This window comes from Grammomys surdaster, unplaced genomic scaffold, assembly GCF_004785775.1.
Source record: "Grammomys surdaster isolate TR1022 unplaced genomic scaffold, NIH_TR_1.0 222, whole genome shotgun sequence".
Taxonomy (NCBI): domain Eukaryota; kingdom Metazoa; phylum Chordata; class Mammalia; order Rodentia; family Muridae; genus Grammomys; species Grammomys surdaster.
Genome location: NW_021604667.1, coordinates 1,014,494 through 1,042,457, shown reverse-complemented (window position 1 = coordinate 1,042,457; position 27,964 = coordinate 1,014,494). Strand labels below are relative to the sequence as shown.

Genomic DNA, 27,964 nt, shown 5'->3' with positions numbered 1-27,964 from the left:
CCCCCTCCCCCCCTCCTCCTCCTCCTCCTTCTCCTCCTCAACCAACAGACAGGCAGTTCAGTTCACAGGTTAGCAGGCAGCTGCAGCTCGATCCACTCGCAAACACTTCATCAATACACTAGCAGTCCAGTTTGGTAGAGTCAGGATAACAAACATGAATCAGCATTGGTGGCACTACCTAGCAAAGACAGCCAGGCTTCATCCTAGGCACAGCAGGAGTCAGCAGGAGGGACTAGCAGGAATGCCAGGAGTTCTGGGTGTGCTTCTCTCAGTGAAGCTAAGATCAGAAAAGACCAGAGACCAAATGTTTCACAGCTAGCTGTATCAGCAAGCCAAGCTCAGCCTCAGTCACTGTCTGTGGGGTTCTTTTTATATCCCTCTGAACATCACAGGTCTTGCCTCAGTATCTGGCTAAGCTGACATCACTCTGCCAATCCACCCAAGTTCAAGGAGGTAGCAAGAAGCTGCAGAATACTACCAAAAATTTTTTGATGCGTTTCTCTCTACCGAGTCCTGACAAATAGAGCTCAACTACACAATGTGATGTAGATCAATATATGTGTGTTATTAACAAAGAACCCTTCATCACGTGTCCTTTCACATGCTTGCTTTAGCAGAACATCCTTTCACCTGGGTCTGCTTCAGCAAAACGTTCCTTCATGAGTCTGCCTTAGCCTTTCACCTGTGTCCACTTGAGGAAAACACTCTGTCATGTGTTTGCCTCAGCAACACACCATCCAACACAACTGACTTTTCAAAGAACCCTTAAGTTTCCACTTCAGATGCCAAAAAAATGCTTTGACAAAGTCTAATACCCCTTCATGACAAAAGTCTTGGAGAGATCAGGGATACAAGTGACATATCTTAAAGGCAATTTACAGCAAGTCAATAGTCAACATCAAATTAAATGTAGAGAAAGTCAAAATAATTTCACTAAAATCAGGAACAAAACAAGGCTGTCCACTCTTTACATATCTATTCAATATAGTAGTTCTAGCAGGAACAAATAAAACAACTAAAGGAGATCAAGGAGATACAAGTTGGAAAGGAAGAAGTCAAAATATCACTATTTGCACTTGATATGGTAGTATATATAAGTGACTCCAAAAATTCTGCCAGGGAACTCCTACAGCTGATAAGTCCTGCACCAAAGTGGCTGCATACAAATTCAACTAAAAAACTTAATAGCCCTCATATATATATGACATATTGACTGAGAAGGAAATCAGGGAAATGACACCCTTCACCATACCCACAAATATTACAGAATACCTGGGTATAACTCTAACCAAGCAAATGAAAGACCTGTATAACAAGAACTTCAAGTCTCTGAAGAAAGAAATTGAGGAAGATCTCAGAAGATGGAATGATCTCCCTTGCTCATGGATTGGTAGGATTAACATAGTGAAAATGACCATCTTACCAAAAGCAATCTACACATTCAATGCAATTCCTATCGAAATTCCAATGCAATCCCTTACAAACCTTGAAAGAATAATACTCAACTTCATACTGAATAACAAAAACCCAGGATAGATAAAACAATCCTTTACAATAAAAGAACTTCCAGAGGTATCACCATCTGTGATTTCAAGTTGTACTACAGAGCTATAATAATAAAAACTGCATAATATTGACATGAAAACAGGATTATAAATGGAATTGAATCAAAGACTCAAGCATAAATCAACATACGTATGGATACCTGATTTTTTTTTTATAAAGAATCCAGAAGTACATGATGGAGAAAGAAAGCATCTTCAACAAATAGTACTGGTCAAACTGGATGTTGGCATGTAGAAGAATGCAAATAGATCCATACTTATCACTCTTCATAAAACTCAATAGTAAATTGATCAAACACCTCCACATAAAACCAGACCTACTCTTCTATCACAGATCTGATAGAAGAGAAAGCATGGAATAGCCTTGTCCACATTGGCAGAGAAGGCAACTTTCTGAATGGGAACACTAAGAACAATTAATAAATGGGATGTCATGAAACTGAAAAGCTTCTTTCTCTAAGACAAAGGACACCATCAATCCAACAAAGCAGCAGCCTACAGAGAAGGAAAAGATTTTTCAGCTCCACATCAGATAAAGGACTAATATCCAAAATCTATAAAAAAAATCTCAAGAAACTAGATATCAAAAAACAAAATAATCAAATGAAGAATGGCGTTTTGGAGAATTAAAAATTCTAAAAAAGAATTCTCAGTAAAGGAATCTCAAAAGGGGAGAAACAAGGAAATGTTTAACATACTTAACCATCAGGGAAATGAAAACCAAAACTACTTTGACCAGCTGCCTGGAAGGGGTTAAGACAAACCAAAGTACCTGGAAAGAACACACCCCTATCTGTTGAGCTTCCTGAAGGCTGTGCAGTTGCTCCAGGTTCCTGACTTTATGACCTCTCACCCATGCTGAGGTGGACCTTGATGACGCAGCTGTCTTTGAGTCATTTCTGTTTCTGTAAGTAACCCTTCACCTATACTCCTGTAAGTAAGTTCAATAAAACTCATTGGTTAGATAAGTTGGACTTTGGTAGTATCCATACCTTGGTCAGTCATAGGCTCCCTATCTGGGGTGAGTAGATGTGTGTTGCATTCCCCTAGAAAAGTTTTGCCAGGTAATATGAGCTAATATTATTTTTATATTTAGAAGAATCAACAAACTAATTTGCTTATTAAAATGAAAATAATATATACATTTAGTAATATGAAGAGCTATCTGAAATAAACTAATACATTGAAGAAGATTAGATTAGATGGTTTAATACCATTTAATTAACATAAATTTGCATAGGTACATATAAATGGCATGTATGCAAACATTTAAAAATACTTTATGTGTATGAATGTTTTGCTTATGTGTGTTTCTGTGTACCACATGCATGCCCACATGGTACCCACAGAGACCAGAAGATGTCAGGTACCCTGGAACTGGAGTTACAGACTGTTGTGAGCCAACATGTGGAATCAAGTCCAGGCCTTTGGAAAAATAAGCAAGTGCTCTTAACTGCTGAGTCATCTTTTCAGCCCCTATATGCCAATATTTAAAAGCATGTACCACTATTCCTGGTTTTATGTGACTTGGAATTAAAATCAGGGCTTGTGCATGCTAGGTTCTAACAACTGTGACTTTTCCTTTCTTACACAACTCTGTTCTGTTTATGTGTATAATGTACTGTACCATTGAAGTTATTTATAAAGCACATGTTTACAGATAACATTATTAAGAATTTAAAGTAGTGACCGAGTATTACGTCACATCCGGGATCTTGGAAGGGACAGGCCCTGTGTGATTTTAACGTTTTACTTCATAAAATCTGGTTTGTGGCCTAATAGTTGTGTGTGTGAGAGGGCTTCTTCTAGATAGCATTAGCAAGAGACATCCTTGAAACCACCAGCCACAGGGCAGGTTAGTACACCATGCTTAAGTGGAACTGACTGGGTTTCTTGCTCCAGGCTTTTCTCTGCAAAACTGATAGCTTACCTATGTATATGTCTGGAATTACTTTCTAACTAATCTGGCTTCCACTGCTTCTGAGAACTAGTGTTTGTTAGAGGTCCAGTTAATTAATTGTCGATCTATTTGTGGACTACATGATACCTTATTAGTGACTACAATTGTGTTTGGAACACAGGGATCTGACCCAAGAATGTTTAGTAAGAGCTTTTGCTGACTCTGTTCAACTTTCTGTTCCTTACTTTGGAGGTACTTTTGAATACTTTGATTTCAGTATCGTGTTAAAATCTGTTCTAAACATTTTTCTACCTCTATTTGCAGTGCTTGGGAAGAATACAGTGCTTTACACAATATGGTAAAAACCTCTCTTCTGCTGAGCTACATCCACAAACCTTGGTAATTTTTGCTTGATTGTATGTTTTGGTTTTAGAAAGGGTCACTATGTAGCTGAAACAGATTTGGAACCCCCTATATAGCACAAACTGACCTTGAATTGGCTATTCTCTTGCCTCCCCTTCGTGGGTACTTAACTCTATCCCCCTTTAAGACTAAGACTCACTGTGTAACTCAAGTAATCTTGACATTTGTGATCCTCCTGCCTAGGCCTTGGCCTCTGCCTAAGAGGGCTGGGATTCTAGGTATGTACCACCGCTTCCGGTTAAAATTGCTGCTGTCTAATACAGTGCTCCTCATACCAGTTCTAGAATATGCCATACCAGTTCCTGGCTTTCGGGACTGGAAATTCTCTAATTATATGCAACTAGAGGTAGCTTCCCTGCTCTGCAGTTCAGTCTCAGGAAGTTATGTGCAGGCTCAAATAGGAGTGGGAGGCAGAAATGATAGAAGTTCCTGAAGTAAGAAAGGCCAAGTCGAAGGCTCTGGGGACAGATGTGGAGTCATACAATGCCAGAAGGCTGAGTAACTTGAATGGTATTTAAGAAAAGGGAAAGATGATTGAAAAGGGTTGAACAGAATTAGGGACTCTTAAAAAGTCTAAATAAATTTAATTGATTTTATTATTCTGAATATATTAAAGAGAAAGTGCCAAATAAGTTAAAATTTGTGGCATATTTTTAAGGAACACACTTAGTTTATTTAATGATTTTTCTTAGCATGGAGATAACATTATACAATATAGTTGTCCAGAATAATTGCTGTGTTTATACAGTAGAAATTTATAGAATAGTATGAATTATTTATTTTGTTATTAATTGTAGTAAAATAAACAAAGTATTAACACTGTCACTTCCATAACCTGGAATTTACAATTTCACAGTTACGTAGGGTCCTAATGTATTTATATCATCACCAACACTTTTTTTCTGTTTATATATTTTAGGTTGTGGCCATCTTCAAAGATGAGAGGTAATATTCATTTCTTTCTGTAGCTAAATTGTATTTTAATCCATAATGTTTCCCTAACCATTTGTCCACTAAAATGTATCTGACTTTTTCTAGTTTTTACCATTATGAGTAACACTGCTATTCACATTTGTGCATGGTATTTGTGTGAAGGTAAGTTTTCATTTCTTGTAATAGATGGAATTTCTGGTTAATATGGAAGTTATATGGTTAGTTCAGGGAAGAAATTAACACAGTTTCGTTACAAAATCATTTTAAAAGCCCACCAGCAATACATGAATGATAGTTTCTTGAGTCCTTGCTAATCTTTAGGGAGTTGTCATTATTTCTGACAGGCTATAATCATATCTCACTATGCTTTTGATTTGCACATGCCAGTATATGGTCTTTGCTGAAATTTTCTTACTCACACTTTCTACTGTTTTGTTGCTGTTTAGTGTGTATCTTAGTTAGAGAAACTATTGCTGTGCCAAACGAGCATTACCAAAAGCAAATTGGGGAGGAAAGGATACATTTGGCTTACACTTCATCTCTGCTCTTCATCATCGAAGCAAGTGTCGGGACGGGAAGTCAAACAAGGCAGAAACTTAGAGGCAGGAGCTGATGTGGAAGCCATGGAAGGATACTGCTTACTGAGTTGCTTCTCATGGCTTACTCAGCCTGCTTTCTTATAGAGCCCTGGAGCACTAACTCAGGGACAGCACCACCCAAAAGAGACAGGAACCTCCCCTATCATTCACTAATTAAGAAAATATCCTACAGCTGGATCTTTTGTAGGCATTTTCTCAGTTGATGTTCCCTCCTTTCAGAGAACTCTAGCTTGTATCAAGCTGACATAAAACTATCTAGAACACTGTTCACCATTGAGGAAGTCAGAACAGGAACTCAAACAGGGTCGGAACTGAGGAGGCCTCCACATACATGCATTCCGATGCAAACCCCACAGCTCCTGATGGCTATAGTGAAATTTTGCTTACTGGCTTGTTCATTATGACTTGCTTGGCCTGCTTTCTTAGAGAACCTAGGACCACTAGCCCAAGGGTGGCACCACTCACAATGGGCTAGACCCTCCCACATCAATCACTAAGAAAATGCCCAAAGGCTTCCCTGTGGCCCAGTCTAATGGAGGCATTTTCTCAGTTCACACACCCTCTGATAACTACAGCTGTGTAATTTGATGTAAAATAGCCAGCAGAGTGGTAGGGTGAGAATGGGGTTTGCATGTGAATGCGTGTATATGGAGGACTCCTCAGGAATGCCAGCTACATCCTTTGTGACAGGGCCTCTTGTTGGCCTAGAACACACCAGTTAGGCTAGATTAGTTGACTAGTGAACCTCAGGGACCTTCTCATCTCTGTATTCCTAGCACTAGGATTGCAGATATGTGCCACTATGCTGAATAATATGAACATGTACATATGTGTATGTGTGTGTGTGTGTATGTGTGTATGTGTGTATGTGTGTGTGTATGTGTGTATGTGCTGTATATATATTATATGTAGTGAACCAATTTTTATTGGGGTTATTAACAGGTATGCGGGTGGGGGTTATTCTCACGAAGTATGGATGAATTAAAAGCAGCTGCATCACCAGAAAGCACAGGCACAGCATAAAATGTGAAGAGTCATGAGAACTACAACCATGAAGCCCTCTGCACCACTTGCAAACAGCTCAGTTACTTATACTATCTTCTCTGCAGTTCTGAAGCCCAGAGTCTTCCTAGCAATACTTTTTTAAAAACAGTGCTTTCATTTTCTTGATTATTTTATTTATTTACATTTCAAATATTGTCCCCTCTTCTAGGTCTCCCCTCTGCAAACACCCTATCCCATCCTCCTGTCCCCTTTGCACAAAGCTCAAGTCCAAGTGGATAAAGGACCACAACATAAAATCAGATACACTGAATCAAATAGAAGAGACAGTGGGAAAGATCCTCGAACTCATTGGCACAGGGGGGAATTTCTTTTCTTTTTAATTGGATATTTTATTTACATTTCAGATGTTATCCCCTTACCCCGTTCGCCCACCCCCACCCAGGAACCCTCTAGTCTATCCCCCTCATCCTGCTTCTCTGAGGATGTGCCCCCAGCCACACACCCACTCCCACCTCCCCACCCTCAAACTCCTCCCTGCCCACTGGGGCATCCAGCCTTCACAGGACCAAGGATCTCCTCTCCCACCTATGCCCAACAAGGCCATCCTCTGTGGGGTGCTGGGCTGGGAGAAGCAGCTGGGTACCTGGTTGAGCAAGTCTTGAAGCTCGGACCATTGTCTGGACAGCAGGTGTTCTGCTTTTGCCCCAGGCCCTGGTTCTTTTCTTTCAGCTTCGGCCCTCCACAGCCCCTCCCAAAGAGAGGTCTATGACCGTCAGTCACGAGGAACAGTGCCTCAGGCTCTCCTACATGTAGATGAGGTATCTTCAAGCTCTCAGACCAAGCCAATGGGCGTTATCTGCTGCCAGACCCTAACCCACCCTGAAACTGTATATAAGGGCTCTATTCTGGAGAAGTAAAGGTATGTTCGAGAATCATCCTGGTGTCCGAGAGTTTCTGTCGCAAGAGCTGTATCACTAGAGCTGTAACACTTGGGGAGAGATCTGCTCTCCCAGAACCTTCCTGGAGCACCAAGCTGCTTCCTTGCCAGCTAGCCCACTTCCTATAGGCTCAGCGCTGAGAGACAGGTGCAGCACGTGGGAATGACTGAGCAGCTATTCGGAGACTCAGGCAGAGGCAGCATTGGAGGCAGGCAATCTCTCCTCCCTGCTTGAACTCTGTACCCTTTGGCCCAGACCTCTCACACCAGGCCTGGCCAGAGACTAATTGACAGTGGAGACGCAGGCAGAGGCAGCAGCAGAGACAGTAGCAGACCCTCCCTGCTCTCACTCTGTCCTCAGCCGGGAGATCATAGTGGGACACCCTCCAGAACCGGGGACCCACATCCTCCACTACATATACAGCTGGAGCCATGGGTCCCTCCCTATGTGCTCCCAGGCTGGTGGTTTACACCCTGGGAGCTCTGGTTGGTTGGGATTGTTGCTCTCCTCATTGGGCCATAAACCCTTTCAGCTCCTTCAGTCTTCTCTCTAACTCCTCAGTTGGGAAGCCCTTGATCAGTTCAATGCTTTGCTGTGAGCATCCGCCTCTGAACGTCAGACTCTGGCAGACCTCTAAGGAGACAGCTATATCAGGCTCCTGTCAGCATGCACTTCCTGGCATCCACATCAGTGTCTACTTGGTGACTGCACATGGGATAGATACCCAGGTAGAATGGTCTCTAGACAGCCCCTCTTTCAGTTTCTGTCTCACACTTTGTCTCCATATTTGCTCCCTTGAGTATTTTGTTACTCCTTTTAAGAAGGACCGAAGCTCCCACACTTGGTCTTCCTTCTTCATGACCATCATGTGATCTGTGAGTTGAATCTTGCGTATTTCAAGCTTCTGGGCTAATACCCAATTATCAGTGAGTGAATACAGTGAGTGTTCTTTTGTGATTGTGTTACCTCACTCAGGATGGTATTTTCTAGTTCCATCCATTTACCTAAGAATTTCTCGAATTCATTGTTTTTAATAGCTGAGTAATACTCTATTGTGTAAATATACCACATTTTTTGTATGCATTCCTCTGTTGAAGGACATTTGGGTTCTTTCCAGCTTCTGGATATTATAAATAAGGCTGCTATGAACATAGTGGAGCATATGTCCTTGTTATATGTTGGAGCATCTTCTGTGTATATGCCCAGACGTGGTATAGCTGGGTCCTCAGGTAATGCTATGTCCAATTTTCTGAGGAACTGCCAGAATGATTTCCAGAGTGGTTGTACCAGCTTGCAGTCCCACCAACAATGGAGGAGTGTTCCTCTTTCTCCACACCCTCGCCAACATCTACTATCACCTGAGTTTTTGATCTTGGCCATTTTGACTGGTGTGAGGTGGAATCTCAGGGTTGTTTTGATTTGCATTTCCCTGGTGACTAAACATTTCTTTAGGTGTTTCTCGGCCATTTGAGTTTCCTCAGCTGAAAATTCTTTGTTTAGCTCTGTACTCCATTTTAATAGGGTTACTTGGTTTTCTGGACTCTAATTTCTTGAGTTCTTTGTATATATTGGATATTAGCCCTCTATCGAATGTAGGATTGGTAAAGATCTTTTCCCAGTCTGTTGGTTGCCATTTTGTTCTATTGACAGTGTCCTTTGCCTTACAGAAACTTTGCAAGTTTATGAGGTCCCGTTTGTCAATTCTTGATCTTAGAGCATAAGCCATCGGTGTTCTGTTCAGGAGCTTTCCCCCTGTGCCCAGGTATTCAAGGTTCTTCCCAACCTTCTCTTCTAATAGTTTCAGTGTATCTGGTTTTATGTGAAGATCATTTATCCACTTGGTCTTCAGCTTTGTACAAAGAGATAAGAATGGATTGATTTGCATTCTTCTACATGAATTTTCTTGAACAGAACTCCAGTGGCTCAGGCTCTAAGATCAACAATTGATAAGTGGAACTTTATGAAACTGAAAGGCTTCTGTAAGGCAGAAGACACAGTCAATAAGACAAATCAGCAACCTAAAGATTGTCAAAAAATCTTCATCAACCCTACATCTGATAAAGAGCTAATATCCAAAATATATAAAGAACTCAAGAAGCTAACCTCCAAAAAATCCCCCAAAATAACCCAAATAAAAATGGTGTACAGAGCTAAACAAAGAATTCTCAACTGAGGAATCTCAAATGGTCTAGAAGCACTTAAAGAAATGTTTAACATCCTTAGTCACCAGAGAAATACAAATCAAAACGACCCTGAGATTTCACCTTACACTAATCAGAATGGCTAAGATCAAAAACTCAGGGGACAGTGCATGGCAAGAATGGGGAGAAAGAGGAACACTCCTCTATTGCTGATTGGATTCCAAACTGGTACAAACACTTTGGAAATCAATTTGGCCGATCTTCAGGAAATTGGAAATAGTTCTACCTGAAGACCCAGCTATACCACTACTGGGAATATACCCCAAAGGGGATTCTAGCAGTTCTTTAGTCTTTATATTGCTAGGAAGGAGTTGTGAGACTCAAGTTTCTGTTCTCCCAGATATAGAAACCCTTTTTCCCTCCTAAGGCTCATGAGTAGTTCTGGATTTTGAACTCAGTGCCCTCTATTTACAAAGCAAAAGCACTTTACAAATTGATCCATCCCTCAAGCTCATGTTGGATTTTGTTTGTGTGTTTGTTGCTAATGAGTTGTGAGAGTTCTTTTCAAATTCTAAACTGGCAGGGGTGGCATACGTTTTTAATCCCAGCACTTAGATGGAGACAAATCTCTGTGAGTTGGAGGCCAGGCTGGTCTACAACAAGAGTTCCAGGACAGTCAAAACTACCCAGAGAAACCCTGTCTCAAAAACCACAAACAAATGAACAAAAACAAACAAACAAAAACCTAAGAAAATAAATTCTACATCTTAATCTTTTGTTAGGTATGTAATGTGTATGTGTTTTCAAAGAAAGTAGAACAGTTAAAATAACTCACTATGCAGGCCAAGTTGGCCTTGAATGTACACTTATGCCTCTTTGGTGTTTACAGGCATCAGCCATCATAGCATTTGTTCTGTATCCTGAAAGTTTTCACAGATAATTAATTAATTATTAATTTATTAAGTCATTCATTTTAAGAACTCTAAGAATAAGTGATTTTGCAGAATTAATTAATACTCATTTATTAACTTATGCATTTATTCTAAGAACTCTAAGAATAAATGGGCTCACAGAACTCATTTGTTAATTCTAACTTGCTGTATAGCCAAGGTACTCCTTAAACTCACAGTCTTCCTGCCTCAGCATTCTGAGTGCTAAAGGTACAGGTATGTGCTACCAGCTCTGTCCACAATGGGGTTTTTCTCAGAGTAAAAGTTCCAAATTTCAGTTAAACAAGTTTATCAATTGTTCTTTTTCTCCTTGGCATGTTCATGTGTATGTGTTTGTGTGTATGTATGCTCATGTGTGATTGAAAATAGAGACAATGTGGAATATCATCCTTAATTGCTCTCATCTCATTTTTTTCAAAAAGATTTATGTATTTATTATATATACAATGTTCTGCCAGATTGGTGTCCAGCATGGCATACAGGCCCGAAGAGGACATCAGATCTCATTATAGATGGATATGAGCCCCTACATGGTTGCTGGAATTTGAGCTCAGAACATCTAGAAGAACAATCAGTGCTCTAAGCCTCTGAGCTATCTTTCCAACTCTGCACCTCATTTTTGTAAAAACAGTCTTTTTCTGCCCCTGCAATTCATCTATTTGTCTTAGTTACCTGGCAAAAAACCTCAGGACTCCTGACTCTATGTACCCAGTATGAGGATTATGAGAACATACCCTCATGCTTGGCTTTTCAAAAAAAGGAAAAGAAATCATGTCTATTCTGAGAAATTGAATTCAACTCCTCATTCTTTTTTTTAATAATTTATTTTTTTTTCAAATCGGAATTCATTCACACAGGGGTTATAAACACAGAAAGGCAGGACGTGGGGAAGGGGATGACACTGGAGCATGGGAGTTCAGGGGAAATACAGATATCTTTAAGAACAGGGTATTGGCTAGGTGAAGGTTCAAGGGACAGGTCACTATGGCTCTGCCTATGATTCACTTGTCCTTATCTAAGTTGGTATTGTCTGCCAAGGCTACCTATTTACAAGTTCTACGACTTCTCAGGCTGGTAAATTTTAGGCCTTCAGTTTGTAAGCAGGGCTGCGCCTGACATCTCCTCCCTTCTCTAAGTATAGAAGGGCTGTGGCAATTCTAATCTTGTGAAGGCAGGGATAGAGGCCTGACCTCCAGTAATTGAAGGAGACCTTGTAATGGCTCCAGTCCCCCTGTCGTTGTCCAGTGAGGCATGAGGGCCACACAAATCCCGATGTCTTTTTCCTGGAGAGGGGATACTTTTGACATCAACCCCTATGCAGTCAGGCTTGTCCCTCAGGTAACCCAGAGAGATATTTTTAACTTTTATTTATATTCCCTTGCAGTGCTTAGCCTCGCAGCCTAAGCAGGAATTCAGATCGCCTGTCAGAGGGGGTTTTGGGTGGCCCCTCTCTGCTTGGTCTAGGGGCAGAAGTCCCCATTTTTAGGTTGGGTGGAGATGGGTTTTGGGTATCAACTCCTCATTCTTATATGACACATTTAACCTATTGAACCATCTCCCCAGACTTAAATTATTCTTTCTATGGCATATGTGTTTGGTCTAAAATCTAAGAACTCTTTACTTGGCCACATTTTTTAATTATATAGTTTATAATGTATGTTTAAACCTGAGATCAATTTTCAATTAATATTTATATAGAGCATGTAAATTAGATGGAGTTTCACTTTTTACTGGTGGTGATCTATTGCCCCAACACTATATATTGAAAAGGCTATCTTTTATACTTTAAATCAATTCTTTAATTTTTTCCAAAACCAGTGTAGGAAGCCAGGGCCTATGATGTGTATGTGTGACTATAATCACAGATACTAAGGAGGTTGAATTAGAATTGTGAGTCTGAGGACAGCCCTGGGTATATCACACAATCCCATCTCTAAAAACATATTAAGTTGAGCACATTTTGGGTAGATTTAGTTTTAGACAGTCTGCCCAATCCATTGATTCTTCCACACAGTCCTTATTATGATAGTTATATAATACCTTGAAATCAAGATATTGATTTCTCCAATTTCATTCTTTTTCGAAATTGTTTTAGATATTCTAGTTTGTCTTCCTATTTAAAATTATGGGATAGTCTCATTTATAAACACAACAGTTTTGCTCAATTTTTATATGGATTATATTGAATTTTATGTAGAAATTTTGGGAGAAACTGCTTTTTACATGTGTTGGGTCTTTCAAGTCTCTGAATACAGCATGTCTTTATGGTTATTGATTGTTTTTATTTTATCTATTTTTGATGCAGATCTTGCTGTCTCTGGGTAGACAGCATGTATTATGTAACCCCAATCTGGCCTTGAATTTAAAGCTTTCCTCTTCTTCTGCCTCTCTACTGTTGGTATTCCAGCCATGAGCCATCACAATATTTGTTCTGTATCCCCAGTGTTTGCAGAATTCATTCATTAATTCTAAGGATTTTCGTAGATTCCTTTGGATATTTTTTAAAACATAGATTATTGTATTGTCTGCTAATAAGGATGGTTTTATTTCCTGCAATTTGATCCAATATGCCCTTTTCCTACATCTTATACGTGCATTAGTCTTTTTTGTTACTATAATGGAATATCTGAGGTAGGATAACTTTACAAAAAGTAGAAGTTCATTAAAGTCAGGTTTGGAGGCTGAAAGTTCAAGATTAGCTTCAAATTACTGCGCAAATGTCAGATGGCATCATAGTAGGAAAGAGTACCAGAAGGAGAAATCATATCACTGGACAGGAAACCAGAGAAATGGGTGGAGCTCGGGCTTGTTTTTTTGTGTGTTTTTGGGTTTTTTTTTAAACTTTAATTGTAAGTCAGGCAATGTCAGAACACATCTTTAATCTCAGCACTCCAGAGACAGAGACAATAGTATTTCTGTGTGTTTGAGGCCAGCATGGTCTACGAGTTTCAGGACAGCCAAGGCTACACAGAAAAACTCTGTCTCAAAAACAAAAATCCAACCAAACTAAACAACCCCACTACCACCACAACTTTAATAGTAACTGTCTTGGGAAAAGTAACATAGAAGTCTCATGAGAACTACTTTTTAATCTTTACTGATGCTCCGTTATCTCCCACTTCTTAAAGTTTCACACAGCCTCTCAATATCTCCATCCCAGGGACAAAGTTTCCAGTGTAGGAATCCCTGGGGACAAACCACATCCAAATCATAGCATCACACTAGCTAGAATTCCAAGTTTTATGGTGAGTGGCTAGTGAGAGAAGATATTGTTGTCTAGTTTTTGGTCTTTAGAGCAGAACATACAGTTTTCATCATTAAGTATGATGACAGCCCTGGAATTTTTATAAGAAGGTTTTTTTTTCTTTTTTTTATCAAGATGCTATTATCCTTGTTGATGGTGCTCTTACCTGTTTTTCTGAAGATTTCCCCTTATGCACAGGTATTGTTAACTCTGACCAAATGCTTTTCAGCATTGATGCATGTTGACATATGATTCTTTCTTTATCATGTTAATACGACAAATTATATTTACTCAAATTTTGAAGATGGAAACAGTCATATTTCTGGAATAAATTCTTCTTGCTCGTGTGTATAATGTTCCTTACACATAAAATTGAATTCTATCTTATTTGTTTGAAATTTTATATGTGTATTCAAAAGACATAGAATCTTTTCTATACAACATTTAGTTTTTATATCTGAAATAAAAGGATTTGAGACATAACCTAGCCTCTTCTATTTTCTGGAAAAATATGCAAAATTGGTTTGATCTTTCTTTAAATGTTTTACAAGATAGTCCAGAGAAATAACATTCCAACCACCTAGAGATTTCTGCTTGGGAGAATTTTCTAAACTACAAATTATTTTTTTCTGCATTTATGCCGCTATTCAAATGATCTGTTTTGTATGGATTGCTTAGTGTTAATTTATAGTTTTTGAGGAATTGGTTCATTTACTCCACAGAGTCAAATAAAAGTGTGAAGTTGTAACATTATCTTATTATCCCTTCCATGGTGATAGGATATATAATGCTGTACCCTATTTCATTCGGGATACTGGTAATAGTGGTAATACTGGTAATGGGGATTGTTTTTCTCTACTGCTTTGTGAGTATTCTTCAAAATTTGTCAATTTTTTTAGCCACTTCAAAGAATTGGCTTTTTATAGCAACAAAAATAGCATGGTACTGGCACAAAATCAGAGGAGTAGAATGACCCAGATATAAATCCACACAGATACAGCTACCTTAATATTTTTTAAAAAAAATAAAAATATTAAAAATGCACATGAGAAAAGATAGTCGTTTCAATAAATGATACTGGAAAAATTAGGTATCCACACATAGAAAGTGAAATTAGATCTCGATCTGTCACTCTGAATATAAAACAACTCCAAATAGATCAAAGACCTCGGTTTAAGATTTGAAGCTAAAATTGTTAGAGAAAAAATGAAAATACTTCAAGATATAGAAACAGGCAAAGGCCAGGAATAGAACTCCAGTTGTTAAAAGAAACATCTAATGATTGACAAATGGGACTTCTTGAAGTTAAAAGCCTTTTACATAGCAAAGATAAAAATAAATTGAATGAGAAGACAGTATAAGGAATAGGAGAAAAATACCTGCTAGTTATGTATCTGACAGAGGATCCATATCTAAAATATACAAAGATCTAAGGGCTGGCAAGATGGCTCAACAGTTAATAGTGCTTGCCACCAACCCTGACAAACTGGATTTGATCCCTGTGTGTCACATAATGAAGAAAAAAGGGAGTCCTGTAAGTTGTCCTTTAACTTCCTCATATCAGATGTGTTATATTCATTCCCCCATATTCCCATGCACAAAAATAAAAATTCAAACAACCCAATCAGTAAATTGTCTAATAAATTGATCAAATAAATTTCAAAAGATGAGGTAATTAACATGAAGAAATGTTCAACATTTTTAAAGATGTGCAAATGAAGACCACAACAAGATTCCAGCTCACTTAGTTAGAATGGCAGGCATTAGAAAACAAATAGAAACCAACACTAGTGATGATGCTGACAGAAGGGAACAGTGACACACTGATGGTGGAAATAAAAACTAGTGTAATTACTATGGAAGTCAGAATAGTGATTTCTCCAAAAACTAAATATGGATCTACCATATGATACAGTTATACCACCTATAGGAAAACAGGTTAACATATCATATAGATGGATGCTTGCACAGTAATGTTTGTTAAAGCACTACTTGCAATAGCTAATTTATAGAGCCAACTTAGATGCCCAACAACAGAGAAATGGATAAGGAATACTTGATATATACAGAATGGATTTTTTTCACCCAAATAGAAGGCAATTATGTCATTAGTAGGAAAATGGCTGCAACAGGAGATACTTATATTAATTAGCAAATTAAATGAAACTCATAAAGACATTTGTGGTTCCTATATTTTATATAGAAATATAGTATTACACACATACACACACACACACACACACACGGCAGAAATGTAAAGACAACACCAGTGTCCAGGCCCTAGACTCTAGGAGAACAAAGCAGACAAGTAAGAGCAGGAGAAGAGAGAAAGAAGAGCAGAATGTAAGTGTATGAAAATATCCTCATAGAATGCAGTACCATATAAGTGACTAGACAATCAAAGAGATAACTGGTTATGTTTTTCATTGGTAGTTTTTCTATGTTTCTGTTTTCAACTTAATAGACTTTACTCCTTACTTTTTGTTGTTTTAGTTGTTTGCTTCATTTTAAGGCAAGGTCTTACTAGATAGCCTTGTGTGACCTGGAACTTCCTATGCAGACGAAGCTGGCCTTGAACTCATAGAGATCTGCTTACCTCTGCCTGCCTTCCTCCTAAAATGTGCTACCATATCTGGATGATATGATTTCTGTCCTTCGGTATTTCTCTCTCTCTCTCTCTCGCTCTCTCTCTCTCCCTCTCTCTCTCTCTCTCTCTCTCTCTCGCTCTCTCTCGCTCTCTCTCTTGCTCTCGTTAAATTTTTGAGATGTTTTGTTTTGTTGTTTGTTCATTTGCTTTTTGTTTTTCTTTTTTCAAGACAGGGTTTTTCAGTTTAGTGCTGGCTGTACTAGAACTTGCTCTTTAGACCAGCTTGTCCTTGAACTCACAAATATGCACCTGTTCCCTGCCTCCCAAGTGCTGAAATTAAAGACATATACCATCACTGCCTAGCTGGGATGTTTTCTTACATTGTTGATTTTATACTTTTTTTATACCATCTGTAATTTTTCCTCTCAACACCAGGTCTCACAAAATTTTCAATATTATGTTTTTACTTTAATTCATTTTCATCACTTTAATATCATTGTATTTTTTTCAAGACAAGGTTTCTCTGTGTAGCCTTGGCTGTTCTGGAACTCTCTGAGGACCAGGCTGGCCTTGAACTCACAGAGATCTGCCTAACTATGCCTCCCAAGTGCTGGGATTAAAGGCATAGACCGGACTTCCGGTCTGGGCCAGAGCATAGAGCAGGTCACAGGCGGCAGCTCCATACCCAACCCCAGAAAACCGAGAGAAACAGGGACTCCCAGGAGCTTGAACTCACACAACATCCCAGGTAAAAATGAATCACCTGTGATGCCTGCTGTTAGAAGTTCTAATCCAGATGTGCCAGAAGCCAGGACCCTCGCCCTTACCCTCACCCCCTACCTTTCCCCACCTGCACAATGTCCCCTGAAGCTTGGCATCTGCAAGATCCTGCTTGGCAACTGCAGATAGACTCAAAGCAGTGTACCATATCTTCTGAAGAATAGCAGCGAGACCATAACTCAAGCAGTGTACCATGTATTCTGAAGAATAGCAGGTAGATCATAATTCAAGGCAGTGTACCGTATAGACCATGACATGTTTCAAGGCACAGGCCAAGAAGATTCTGTACTTTTCCACCACCTGACCCCTCTTACCCCCTCCCCTTGTAAAACATGCTATATAAAAGCATTTCATGTTAAAAAAAATTAAATAAAAAAAAGAAAAAAAATAAAGGCATAGACCACCACTGCCTGACTAGTATCATTGTATTTTTTAAAATTCCCTTGAGTATTCCTACTTGTTCTAGAGATTATTTAGAAGTTTGTTGCTCACTTTCCAAGTACTTGGGTATTATTTGTTATCCTTTTGTTATTGGCTTCTAGTATGATTCGATTGTAGTCCAAGAACAAAATCTCCATGATTTTAATTTTTTATTTAGTTATAGTTTATTTATTGCCCTGGGATATAGCCTATCTTGATTTATGTTCTGTGGTTTGACATAGAAACTTCTAGTTTCTTTGGAAAGTCAGTTATATCATTTAATGTTTTGTTGGTGCACACAGGTGAAAGGATGTTTTGCTAAAGCAAAAACTGTGGGAGCTGGAGCATTGATTTGGTTTGCTCAGACTCGCTATTCTTTGCTAACAACATGCATGTATTGGTTCCCCTTACATAGTGTTGTTGAGCTCCACTTGTGATAATGCCTCCATTGAGAGAAACTTGCCAAAGAACTGCTCATGAGGGTCTTGCTGCTTCAGTGGTTTCAGGCCAGTTGACAAGCCTTGTGGTTTCTTCAGGATTGAACTACAATTGCTGGTTCATGCACGGTGTCTGCCTGTGGAGACCTCTGGACTGTAGCTGCTGATTCATATTTGGTGTTTGCTATGGGACTGAACTGCTGAGAAATAAGATAGAGCTCACCCTCAAAGAACTATACTATTGCTAAACAGGTCCACTTCCCTCATATCCTAATAACTTTTCTCTTTCACTACTTTTGCTGGGTGGTGGGCTAGAGGAGTGGTTGAACATTTATTAAAATAGGCTGCAAAATTTTATGCCTACCGTGGTTATTTGAAAAGAAACGATATACTAAATTCTTGTTTGGTAAAGTACTGTGTAAATGTTGATACATTCTATTGGTTGATGATATTGAGTTATATATCTGGGCCCTTTTCTATCTGGTTACTTTATCACCCATATAGTGACTCACAATCATCTGTAACTTCAGTTTAAGGATATATGATGCACTCTACCATGTGAGTGTGTGTGTGTAATTTATTCACTTATTTTTGAGAATAGGTCTCAATTTGTAGCCCAGATTGGCCTGAAATTCACTATGAAGTTCAAGACTTTCTGAAAGTACTGATGGTCTCTCTGCCTCCTCCCTGCAAGTATTGAGATTATAGTTGTCAGTTTCCATGCCTGACCTAACTGTTATATTTCAAGTGAATATCTCATAGCAAAGGAAATATCTCATATAAAGTAAATAAAGTGAATATCTCATATAAAGGGCAGTGTTTTAATCCATTCTACTAGTCTATGTATTTTATTTGATGTATTTATATTTAATTTTAATATAAATATTGCTATTTTAAACTTAGAGCTCCCATTTTATTTTCTTACTTGTTCCCTGCCCTCCCTGTTCTGCCATGAATGATTTGGACTTTTATAGAATTTTGCTTTGATATATGTATATACATATTTAACTGTGAAGAGTTAATTTTCTATAAAACAATACAAAATATCATGTAATACATATCTCTGTAACAATTGTTTATTACTATTTAATATTATGTAATATATACAACTATCTATACTCTTCTTTTTTTCTTTATTGGAAAAGTTTTTTATTTAGACCCGACCAGTTGGAAGCACCTTCCTCTTTGTCAATGAAGTCCTTTCCTGAGTGGTTCTATGAATGTGTTCTTCTCTTTCATCATCTGGAAATGAACACAATCAAACCTGGAAATAGTGTCAATGAACTTCAGGTCAGTCTTCTCCAGAGCTTGTCATTTGGTCTGCATCAGCTAGGATTTGAGGGGGATAAACACCTGCTTCTTGGTTCCCACTGTCTACTCTTTGAGGATAGCAAAGTTGCTGGTCACCTCACCATATGGATAAAACCACCCAGTGGGTTGATGCTTTTGTCAGAAAGATCAGAGTCACTAGAAGCATTGTTCTTGATCAGGTTGCCATCCTTGAGGATGTAACCCTGGCCACTCTTGTAAATATTCTTGTTGATCTCTATACAATGATGTGGCCTTTTTGCCGAATTTGAGCCACAGAGAAAGCCACAAGGGAAGGGTGTCTGGTTCCAATAAGGCAACTTTGCATATCGCATAATGAGTCTTACGGCCCAGCTAGTGATTCTAGTCACTGATAACTCTTTTGTAATCTTTGCTTTGTCCACTCTGATGACATCAATCATCTCAATCTACTAAAATACTTCACTTTCAGGAATTTGATATACTTTATGTGTCTGACAACATGGTGGGAGTTTCTTGTTGTTTGTTTGTTTCCACCAGTATAATTATAAACAGATAAATAAAGCATTGTGCTATGTATGACACTATGGCAGTTACAACCTCATTAATGAATAGACATTTTCAGCCCTGATATCTTACGGAACAACTATAGTTATATTTGATCTATTTGTTTTTCACTTGCTTAGTTAGAGTTACACCAAGATATTTTATATTATTTGTGGTTATTGCAAAGGGTGTTGTTTCTCTAATTTCTTTCTCAGCCAGTATATCATTTGTATAAAGGAAGACTAGCTACTGATTTCTTTGAGGTAATTTTGTATCCAGCCACTTTACTGAAGCTGCTTATCAGCTGTAGGAGTTCTCTGGTAGAATTTTTGGGTTTGTTTATGTATATTATATAATCTACAAATAGTGATACTTTGACTTCTTTTCCAATTTGTATCCCCTTGTCTCCTTTAGTTGTCTTATTGCTCTGGCTAGAACTTCAAGTATTTTATTAAATAGATAGGGAGAAAGTGGTTGTTTAAATATGCTTGGCCAACGGCACTATTTGGAGGTGTGGCCTTATTGAAATAGGGGTAGCCTTGTTGGAGGAAGTGTGTCACTGTGTAGGTGGGCTTTGAGGTCTTCTAGTGCTGAAACTCTGCCTAGTATGGAAAAGTCAGTCTTCTTTCTCCTTACTGCCTTCATAACAAGATGTAGCACTGTCATCTCCTTCTCCTGCACTATTTCTGCATAGAAGTAGCCATGCTTCCCACCATGAGAGTTTCAGATAAGGACTGGACCTCTGAAACTGTAAGCTAGCTCCAATTCCATGTTGTCCTTTATAAAAGTTTTCTTGGTCATGGTGTCTTTTCACAGTAATAGAAAAAAACAGGAGCAAAAATCTACAATAAAAATAATAATTCATCAGCATAAGTAGTTTGAGGAGCACTAATTACTTCACTGTTGTTTTGGTAGGTCTATCTTTATCTGTCTCACAAAGCTTAAGAATCATTAAGCAAAAGTCATTTTTATTATTAAATTTATTTATGTATTCACTTTATAGCCCAGTATTATCCCTTCCTTTCCTCCAAGTATCCCTTTGTATAAGTCTTCCCTCCATTCCCTTCAGAAGGAGAAGCCCCCCTCTGGGTATGAAACCCCCTACCCTCATCCCATTCCTATCCCCCCACTCCCCACCCTGTACATTGTGTTGCTGCAGGACTAGGCACCTCCTCGCTCACTGAGGTTAGATAACACTGTCCATTTAGGGGGGCAAGATCCACAGGCAGGCAGATAGGCAACAGGTTCAGGAACAGCCCCTGCTTCAGCTGTTTGGGGGTCCCACATAAAGACCAACCTGCTCATCTGCTACATATGTGTGAGGGGCCTAGATCCAGTCCATGCCCACTCTTTGGTTGGTGATTCAGTCTCTAGGAGCCTCCAAGTGTCCAAGTTAGTTGATTCTGTTATTTTCTTGTGGAGTCTCTGTCCTCTTTGGGTCCCTCAATCTTTTTCCCCAACTTTTCCATAAGACTCCCTGAGCTTCGTCTACTGTTTGGGTGTGAGTCTCTGCATCACTTTCTGTTTGCTTTTGTGGGGAGCCTCACAGAAGACACAGTAGAAAAAGATCACCCACCATGATCTTGCAGGCTTTATCCCAGAGACTCAGGGATGGTTAACATATGAAAATCAATAATAGTAATCTCCCATATAAATAAACTGAAAGGGAAAAAAACCAACATGATCACCTCCCTAGATGCCAAGAAAAATCCTTTGACAAAATACAACACCCCTAATGTATGTATGTGAGAGAGTGTTAAGTCTCCTGGAACTGAAGTTATAGACAGTAGTGAGCTACAGTGGGTCCTCAAATCAAACCAAGGTCCTCTGGAAGAGCAGCCAGTACCCCTAATTACTTAGTCATCTCACCAGCCACTTGTTATATTTAGCACTTGTTATATTTTACCTTCTTAATAACTGCCATTCTTACTGGTATGAGGTGATATCTCATTTACATTTTCATAATAATTACTGTTATTGAACATGCTTTCATATAGCTATTGGAAAATACTATGTCATCTTCTGAGAAATATCAGTTTAAATCTATTGCTGTTGTCCCATTTTGAGATAATGTCTTGAAATGAAGCTATTGTAGTCTGAAATTCAGTATGTAGTCCAGAATACCCTTGACTAATTTAGCATCAATGTTTAAATTTGTTTGTTGGTTTAATGTTTACTATTGGATTTTGGAAGTTCTTTTCCTTTCTTTCCTTTTCTTTCCTTTTCTTTTATCTTCTCTCCTCTCCTTTCCCATCCCGTCTCCCCTCCCCTCTCTCCTCTTCTCTTTTTTTTCTATTCTTTATTTTTTTCTCTTTTTGGCAAAGTACAGGTGGGTACAGGTCTCACAATGTAGTTCCAGCTGTTGTGGAACTCACAGAGATCCACCTTCCTCTGCTGGGATTAAATACATGCATCACCACATCCAGTTAGGATCAATTCTTATTATTGGTTGGATAGTGTCCCATTGTATATAGCTGTGTCCATTTTATTACTATTGAGAGTAGTACTACAGTGAACATGGGATTGCACATATCTCCCTTACATACTAAATTCAGATGAACCTCCATATTAGTTTCCAACAAACATTGTGCTAAAATTTTCTTTTCTTTATATACTCATTAGCACTTGTTATATTTTCCCTTCTTAATAACTGCCATTCTTACTGGTGTGAGGTGATATCTCATTTACATTTTCATAATAATTACTGTTATTGAACATGCTTTCATATAGCTGTTGGAAAATACTATGTCATCTTCTGAGAAATATCAGTTTAAATCTATTGCTACTGTCCCATTTTGAGATAATGTCTTGAAATGAAGCTATTGTAGTCTGAAATTCAGTATGTAGTCCAGACTACCCTTGACTTATCTAGCATCAATGTTTAAATTTGTTTGTTGGTTTAATGTTTACTATTGGATTTTGGAAGTTCTTTTCTATTGGATATTTTCTTTATTTACATTTCAAATGTTATCACCTTTCCAGGTTCGCCCTCTGAAACCCCCTATCTCATTCCCCATCCCCTGCTTCTATGAGGGTGTTCCCCCACCTACCCACTCCTGCCTCCCCACCCTGGAATTCCCTTACACTGGGGCATCGAGCCTTCACACGACCAACAGCCTCTCCTCCTATTGATATCCAACAAGCCCATCCTCTGCTACATATAACAAGGACATATGCACCACTAAGTTCATAGCAGCCTTATTTATAATAGTCAGAAGCTAGAAAGAGCCCAGATGTCCTTTAAAAGAGGAATGGATACAGAAAATGTGGTACATTTACACAATGGAGTATTACTCAGATGTTAAAAACAATGAATTCATAAAATTCTTAGGCAAATGGATGGAACTAGAAAATATCATTCTGAGTAAAGTAACACAAAAGAACACACATTGTATGCACTCACTGATAAGTGGCTATTAGCCCAAAAGCTCAAAATACCCAAGATACAACTCACAGACCACATGAAACTCATGAAGAAGGAAGACCAAGTGGAGGCGCTTCTGTCCTTCTTAGAAGGAGTAACAAAATACTCATGGGAGCAAATATGGAGACAAAATGTGGGACAGAAACTAAAGGATGGGTCGTCTGGAGACTGTTACACCTGGGTATCCATCCCAGTGTAATCAAAGGTAGACACTGATGTAGATGTCAGGAAATGCATGCTGACAGGAGCCTGATATAGCTGTCTCCTTAGAGGTCTGCCAGAGCCTGACATATACAGAGGAGGATGCTCACAGCTAACTATTGAACTGATCTTGGGGTTCCCAATGGAGGAGGTAGAGAGAAGTCTGAAGGAGCTGAAGGGGTTTGTGGCCCCAAGGGGGAGAGCAACAATCTCAACCAATCAGAGCTCCCAGGGTGTAAACCGTCAGCCTGGGAGCACATAAGGAGGGACCCATAGCTCCAGCTGTATATGTAGTGGAGGGTGGCCTTGTTGGGCATAGGTGGGAGAGGAGATCCTTGGTCCTGTGAAGGCTGGATGCCCCAGCGAGCAGGGAGGAGTTTGAGGGTGGGGAGATGGGAGTGAGTGTGTGGGTGGGGGCACATCTTCATAGAAACAGGAGGATGGGGAATGGGATAGATGGTTCCTGAGGGGGGGTAGGAAATGAGAAAAGGGGATAACATCTGAAATATAAATAAATATCCAAAAAAAAGAAAAGAAAAAGAAATGTCAGCATGTTAGCAGGGAATCACACAGTTCCCATTAGTAAATTCTTATTCTATTGTTGATAAATTTAAAATGGACTCAGAAGGAAGTTCAGGGCCCATTTTTAGTATAGTTTGAGAAAAAAATAACAGGCCAGGCAAACTGTAAATTTCAACAACTTCCGGGAGGAGGGAGATGGAGAATAAGAGAGATAGCCATGCCTTTTTGAGTTAGAATCTAAGAAAGCACACAGATTGAGCAGTGATAGACAGCAAACAGGTGCATGGTGGAACAGGGTGTCTTCAGAGAAAGGGCAAGAATGTCAAGAATGACAGAGCATACATGCTTCTGATTCTGGCCAATATCGAAAACTTGTACTTTTTTAAAATTATAACTCAGAATAGCAGGCTTAACAGTCCCTGGAAGCAATGGTGGAAGCTCTGTAAACAGATATATCAAGGGAGAGGCCTCCTGAAGTATGAGTACATTAGTTCACTAAAGAGCTCTTTTTTCATCCTACCTCCTTAGTATGTCTACTGCTTTATTAGTTACTTTTCTGCTGCCATGACAAAATATTATGACCAAGAGCAACTAACAGAAGAAAATTTATTTCGGCTTAAGGTTCTAGAGGGGTAAGACTCCACCATGGTGGGAGGAGGCCTGTCAGCAAGCAACAAGAGCAAGAAGTTGAGAAATCATTTCTCAGCTGGCAGCAGTGGTATATGCATTTAATTCCCGGATGCAGGAGGCAGAGGCAGTTAAATCTCTGAGTTCAAGTACAGCCTGGTCTACAGAGCGAGTTCCAGCACAGCCAGGCTACACACAGAGAAACTCCTATCTTAAAAACACAAAAACAAAACAAAAGCAAACCAACAACAAAACTACAAGAAGCACAGAAAGTCAACTGGAAGTGGCTCTAGGCTATGAACTCTCAAAGCCTACCCCAAGTGATGTACTCCCCCAGCAAGACTCCACTACACCCATGATATTCCCAAGTAGTACCAATAACTAGATAGTAAGTGTTCAAATACATGAGCCTGTTGGGGGGCATTTTTATTCAAACTACCTCATTAGGTAAATCAACTTTCCTGAAGAGTAGAGTCTTGGCCACATGATTGTCAGGCACAGTTGGATTGACTCTTAAAAGAGGGGACAATAGCATATAATGTTTAGGGCAGTTTGCAATGTCTTCTCTGCACCCAGAGTCAGATTGACCATGGTAAAGTAGCTTTCTCTCATCAGACCTCAAAAAGCCAATTTATTTCCACCTTTTCATATGATACTTTAAATCTTAAGGTAGAGCAATTGTGAAGTTTCCCTTTACAGTGTTACCAAGGAAACAGGAGGTGAGCTCCAAATCTGATTATGAGGGGGCAGCATATCCTCAAGGGCCCCCAAGCTGCTAAAGCTTATATCACTACCTAATAGTAACTTTGGTCTTATTGTGCACAGTGCTAGTTTCACACTTCCAATTTGACAATTTTCTCATCATTATGAAGCTATTTTTTATTATTTTCAATTTCTTCTTGTTGAGAGGCCTGTTGTTAGATATATTAGATACGTTTCCATTTTCTATCTATTATCTTTCTCTTTGGCTTCTTGAAATATTTGTTTCATACATTGTTTTCATGTAGTGATGCATGCCTTAATTCCCAGACCTCAGTAGGCAGAGGCATGTGGATCTCTGTGAGTTTGAGGCCAGCCTGGTTTACATAGGGAGTTCCAAGACAGCCAGTGCTACATAGTGAGACCATGTCACAAAAAAAAGGAAAAAAGAAAAAGAAAGAAAGGAGAAAAATTTCATATTGTCTTAACTGGGGTTAATTGAAGAGACACCATGACCAAGGCAATTCTTATAAGGGAAAACATTGAATTGGGGCTGGCTTACAGTTTCAGTGTTTTTGTCCATTATCATTGTGGCTGGAAACATGGCAGTGTGCAGGCAAACATGGTACAGGAGGAGCAAAGACATCTACATCTTGATCCAAGGGCGACTCTGAGACAGATACTCTTCTTCAGGAGCCAAGAGGAGGCTCGCCCCATCACTGGGTGAAGAGTCGGAGCATAAGACCTCAAACTCCAACTACACAGTGACACACTTCCAACAAGGCCACACCTATACCAACAAGGCCACATCTCCTAAAAGTGCCACTTCCCATGGGCCAAGCATATTCAAACCACCACACATATTTAATAACAAGGTGTTTGGATACTGAATTTTCTTTAAAAACTGAGTTCAGGGGTTATTGTGTTTTCTGAATTTTGAATACTGTTTACTGGCAAGTACAGAAGCACTCAGGTCTATTGAAACATAAGATCCATTATTGTTTTGCTCTCATCTTTTTTTATTTTTTTATTTCAGAAGATTTTCTTTTATTTTTGGTTGAGTCATGTCACACAACAAAAAGAACAAAAATAAGGCTAAGAGATAGCTTATCAGTTAAAAGTAGTTACTGCTCTTGGAGAGGACCCGAGTTTGAGTTCCCAGCACCCATATCAGGTGGCTCATAACTACCTATGAATCCAGTTCCAAGGTATCTAATGTCCTCTGAACTCCAAAGGCTCCTGTGTGTACACTGTACACAGAAACTCAGGCAAGCATAGGTGTATATAAATACATTTTAAAAGACTAAAAATAAACCCTTCCTTTGTAGAAGATTTTCCAGGAAAGCTGCTGATCCATTTTCTTAGAAGTTTAGAAGTTTTGCCACCCTTTTGTTTGTCTTCGAAACTGTATGTATCACCTTATTGCAAATAACATCTTAAAATTTAATTTTGTTAACTTTTATTTAGTATAGAAAAATAATGAGTTCCATTATGACACATACACACACACACACACACACACACACACACACACACACACACATATATATATATGCAAAGCAAAGCAAACAAAATGAAACAAATATTTTTTTGTTATATATTATTGTACTTTGAGCACATTCACGCTGTTTCTTCCTGGCAAACTGAAACTTTCCTCCCCCTTTTGCTTTCATGACATAACTATATACCTATATCATTAAAGCTAGATTCTACATATAAGGGAAAACATATTTTATTTTTCTTTCTTTCTTAACTTTTATTGCACCTATTCATATATCTTTCCTTCCCTTCTACTTTCTTTGTGTGTGTGTGTGTGTGTGTGTGTGTGTATACGTGTATGTATTTAAACCTAGATTCTGCGCATGAGAAAATGTATAATTAATTATAACATAGCATACTTTTACACAAGGTCTAATGGTGTCACCCAGGCTTTGGGCTTGAATTCATGATATTCCTGGCCATTGCCTTCCCTGTGCTGAGATTACTTACACCTGACCGCCAATGTGTGTTGCTTGTAAACAACACTGCAAAGTTATGATTAAGATGAAATTGTAAGAGTTACAATTATAATGGTGACTATTAGGTTGAATATCAACTGTCAGTCATGGTCCCATAAAGGCAAGCCCTGTGTTGAAAATTGTGTGAGCAAAAGTGTATCTTACTTGTAGGTTTTCTATCGCTTTGTTCCCATTTTGTCATTTGCTAGTTTTGAGATGTTGGGCACTTTTTTAAAGGGCCTTTAGACTCCTTTATCTGCCCAATTAGGATCTAATAGCTGAGTATTACACAGATGGAGGTGAAGCTGGGGATGTAGCTCACTAGTAACATGCTTGATTACTATATAAGACTGTGGTTTTTAACCGCAGAGTTGCAAAGCAAAGCAAACAAAACAAAACAAATTTGTTTTTTTTTTTTAATCTCTAAACGAAGAATGTTAGTTCGTTTCTTTTTAGGAGAGTGTTTTTCTTTTTCCTGTCTCCATTTGTCAGCCAATACTTAGGCAATTTGCAATTGGAGATAGGTGGAAGAGATCTAACAGCTAATACAGAAGTGAAAAAAGTAAATGAAGACAGTCACAGAGATATAGGACAAAGGAAAATATATTGACTTCCACTCCAATGAGGCAGCAATTTAGGTGCAAATTGGGATATGCAATGAAAGGCCACTTCTCATTACTTCATCTAAAATGACCTGATAATCTGTTTAGTAGCAAGTATTTCAATCATGGATCTGTGA

The 27,964-nt window shown here is 38.9% G+C and overlaps 1 pseudogene; it reads right to left on the bottom strand.

Annotated features, from left to right (window-relative positions):
* LOC114625774 overlaps positions 1-21,679 on the bottom strand; it is a 44,142-nt pseudogene extending 22,463 nt beyond the window's left edge.
* Positions 21,680-27,964: the final 6,285 nt, after the last annotated feature.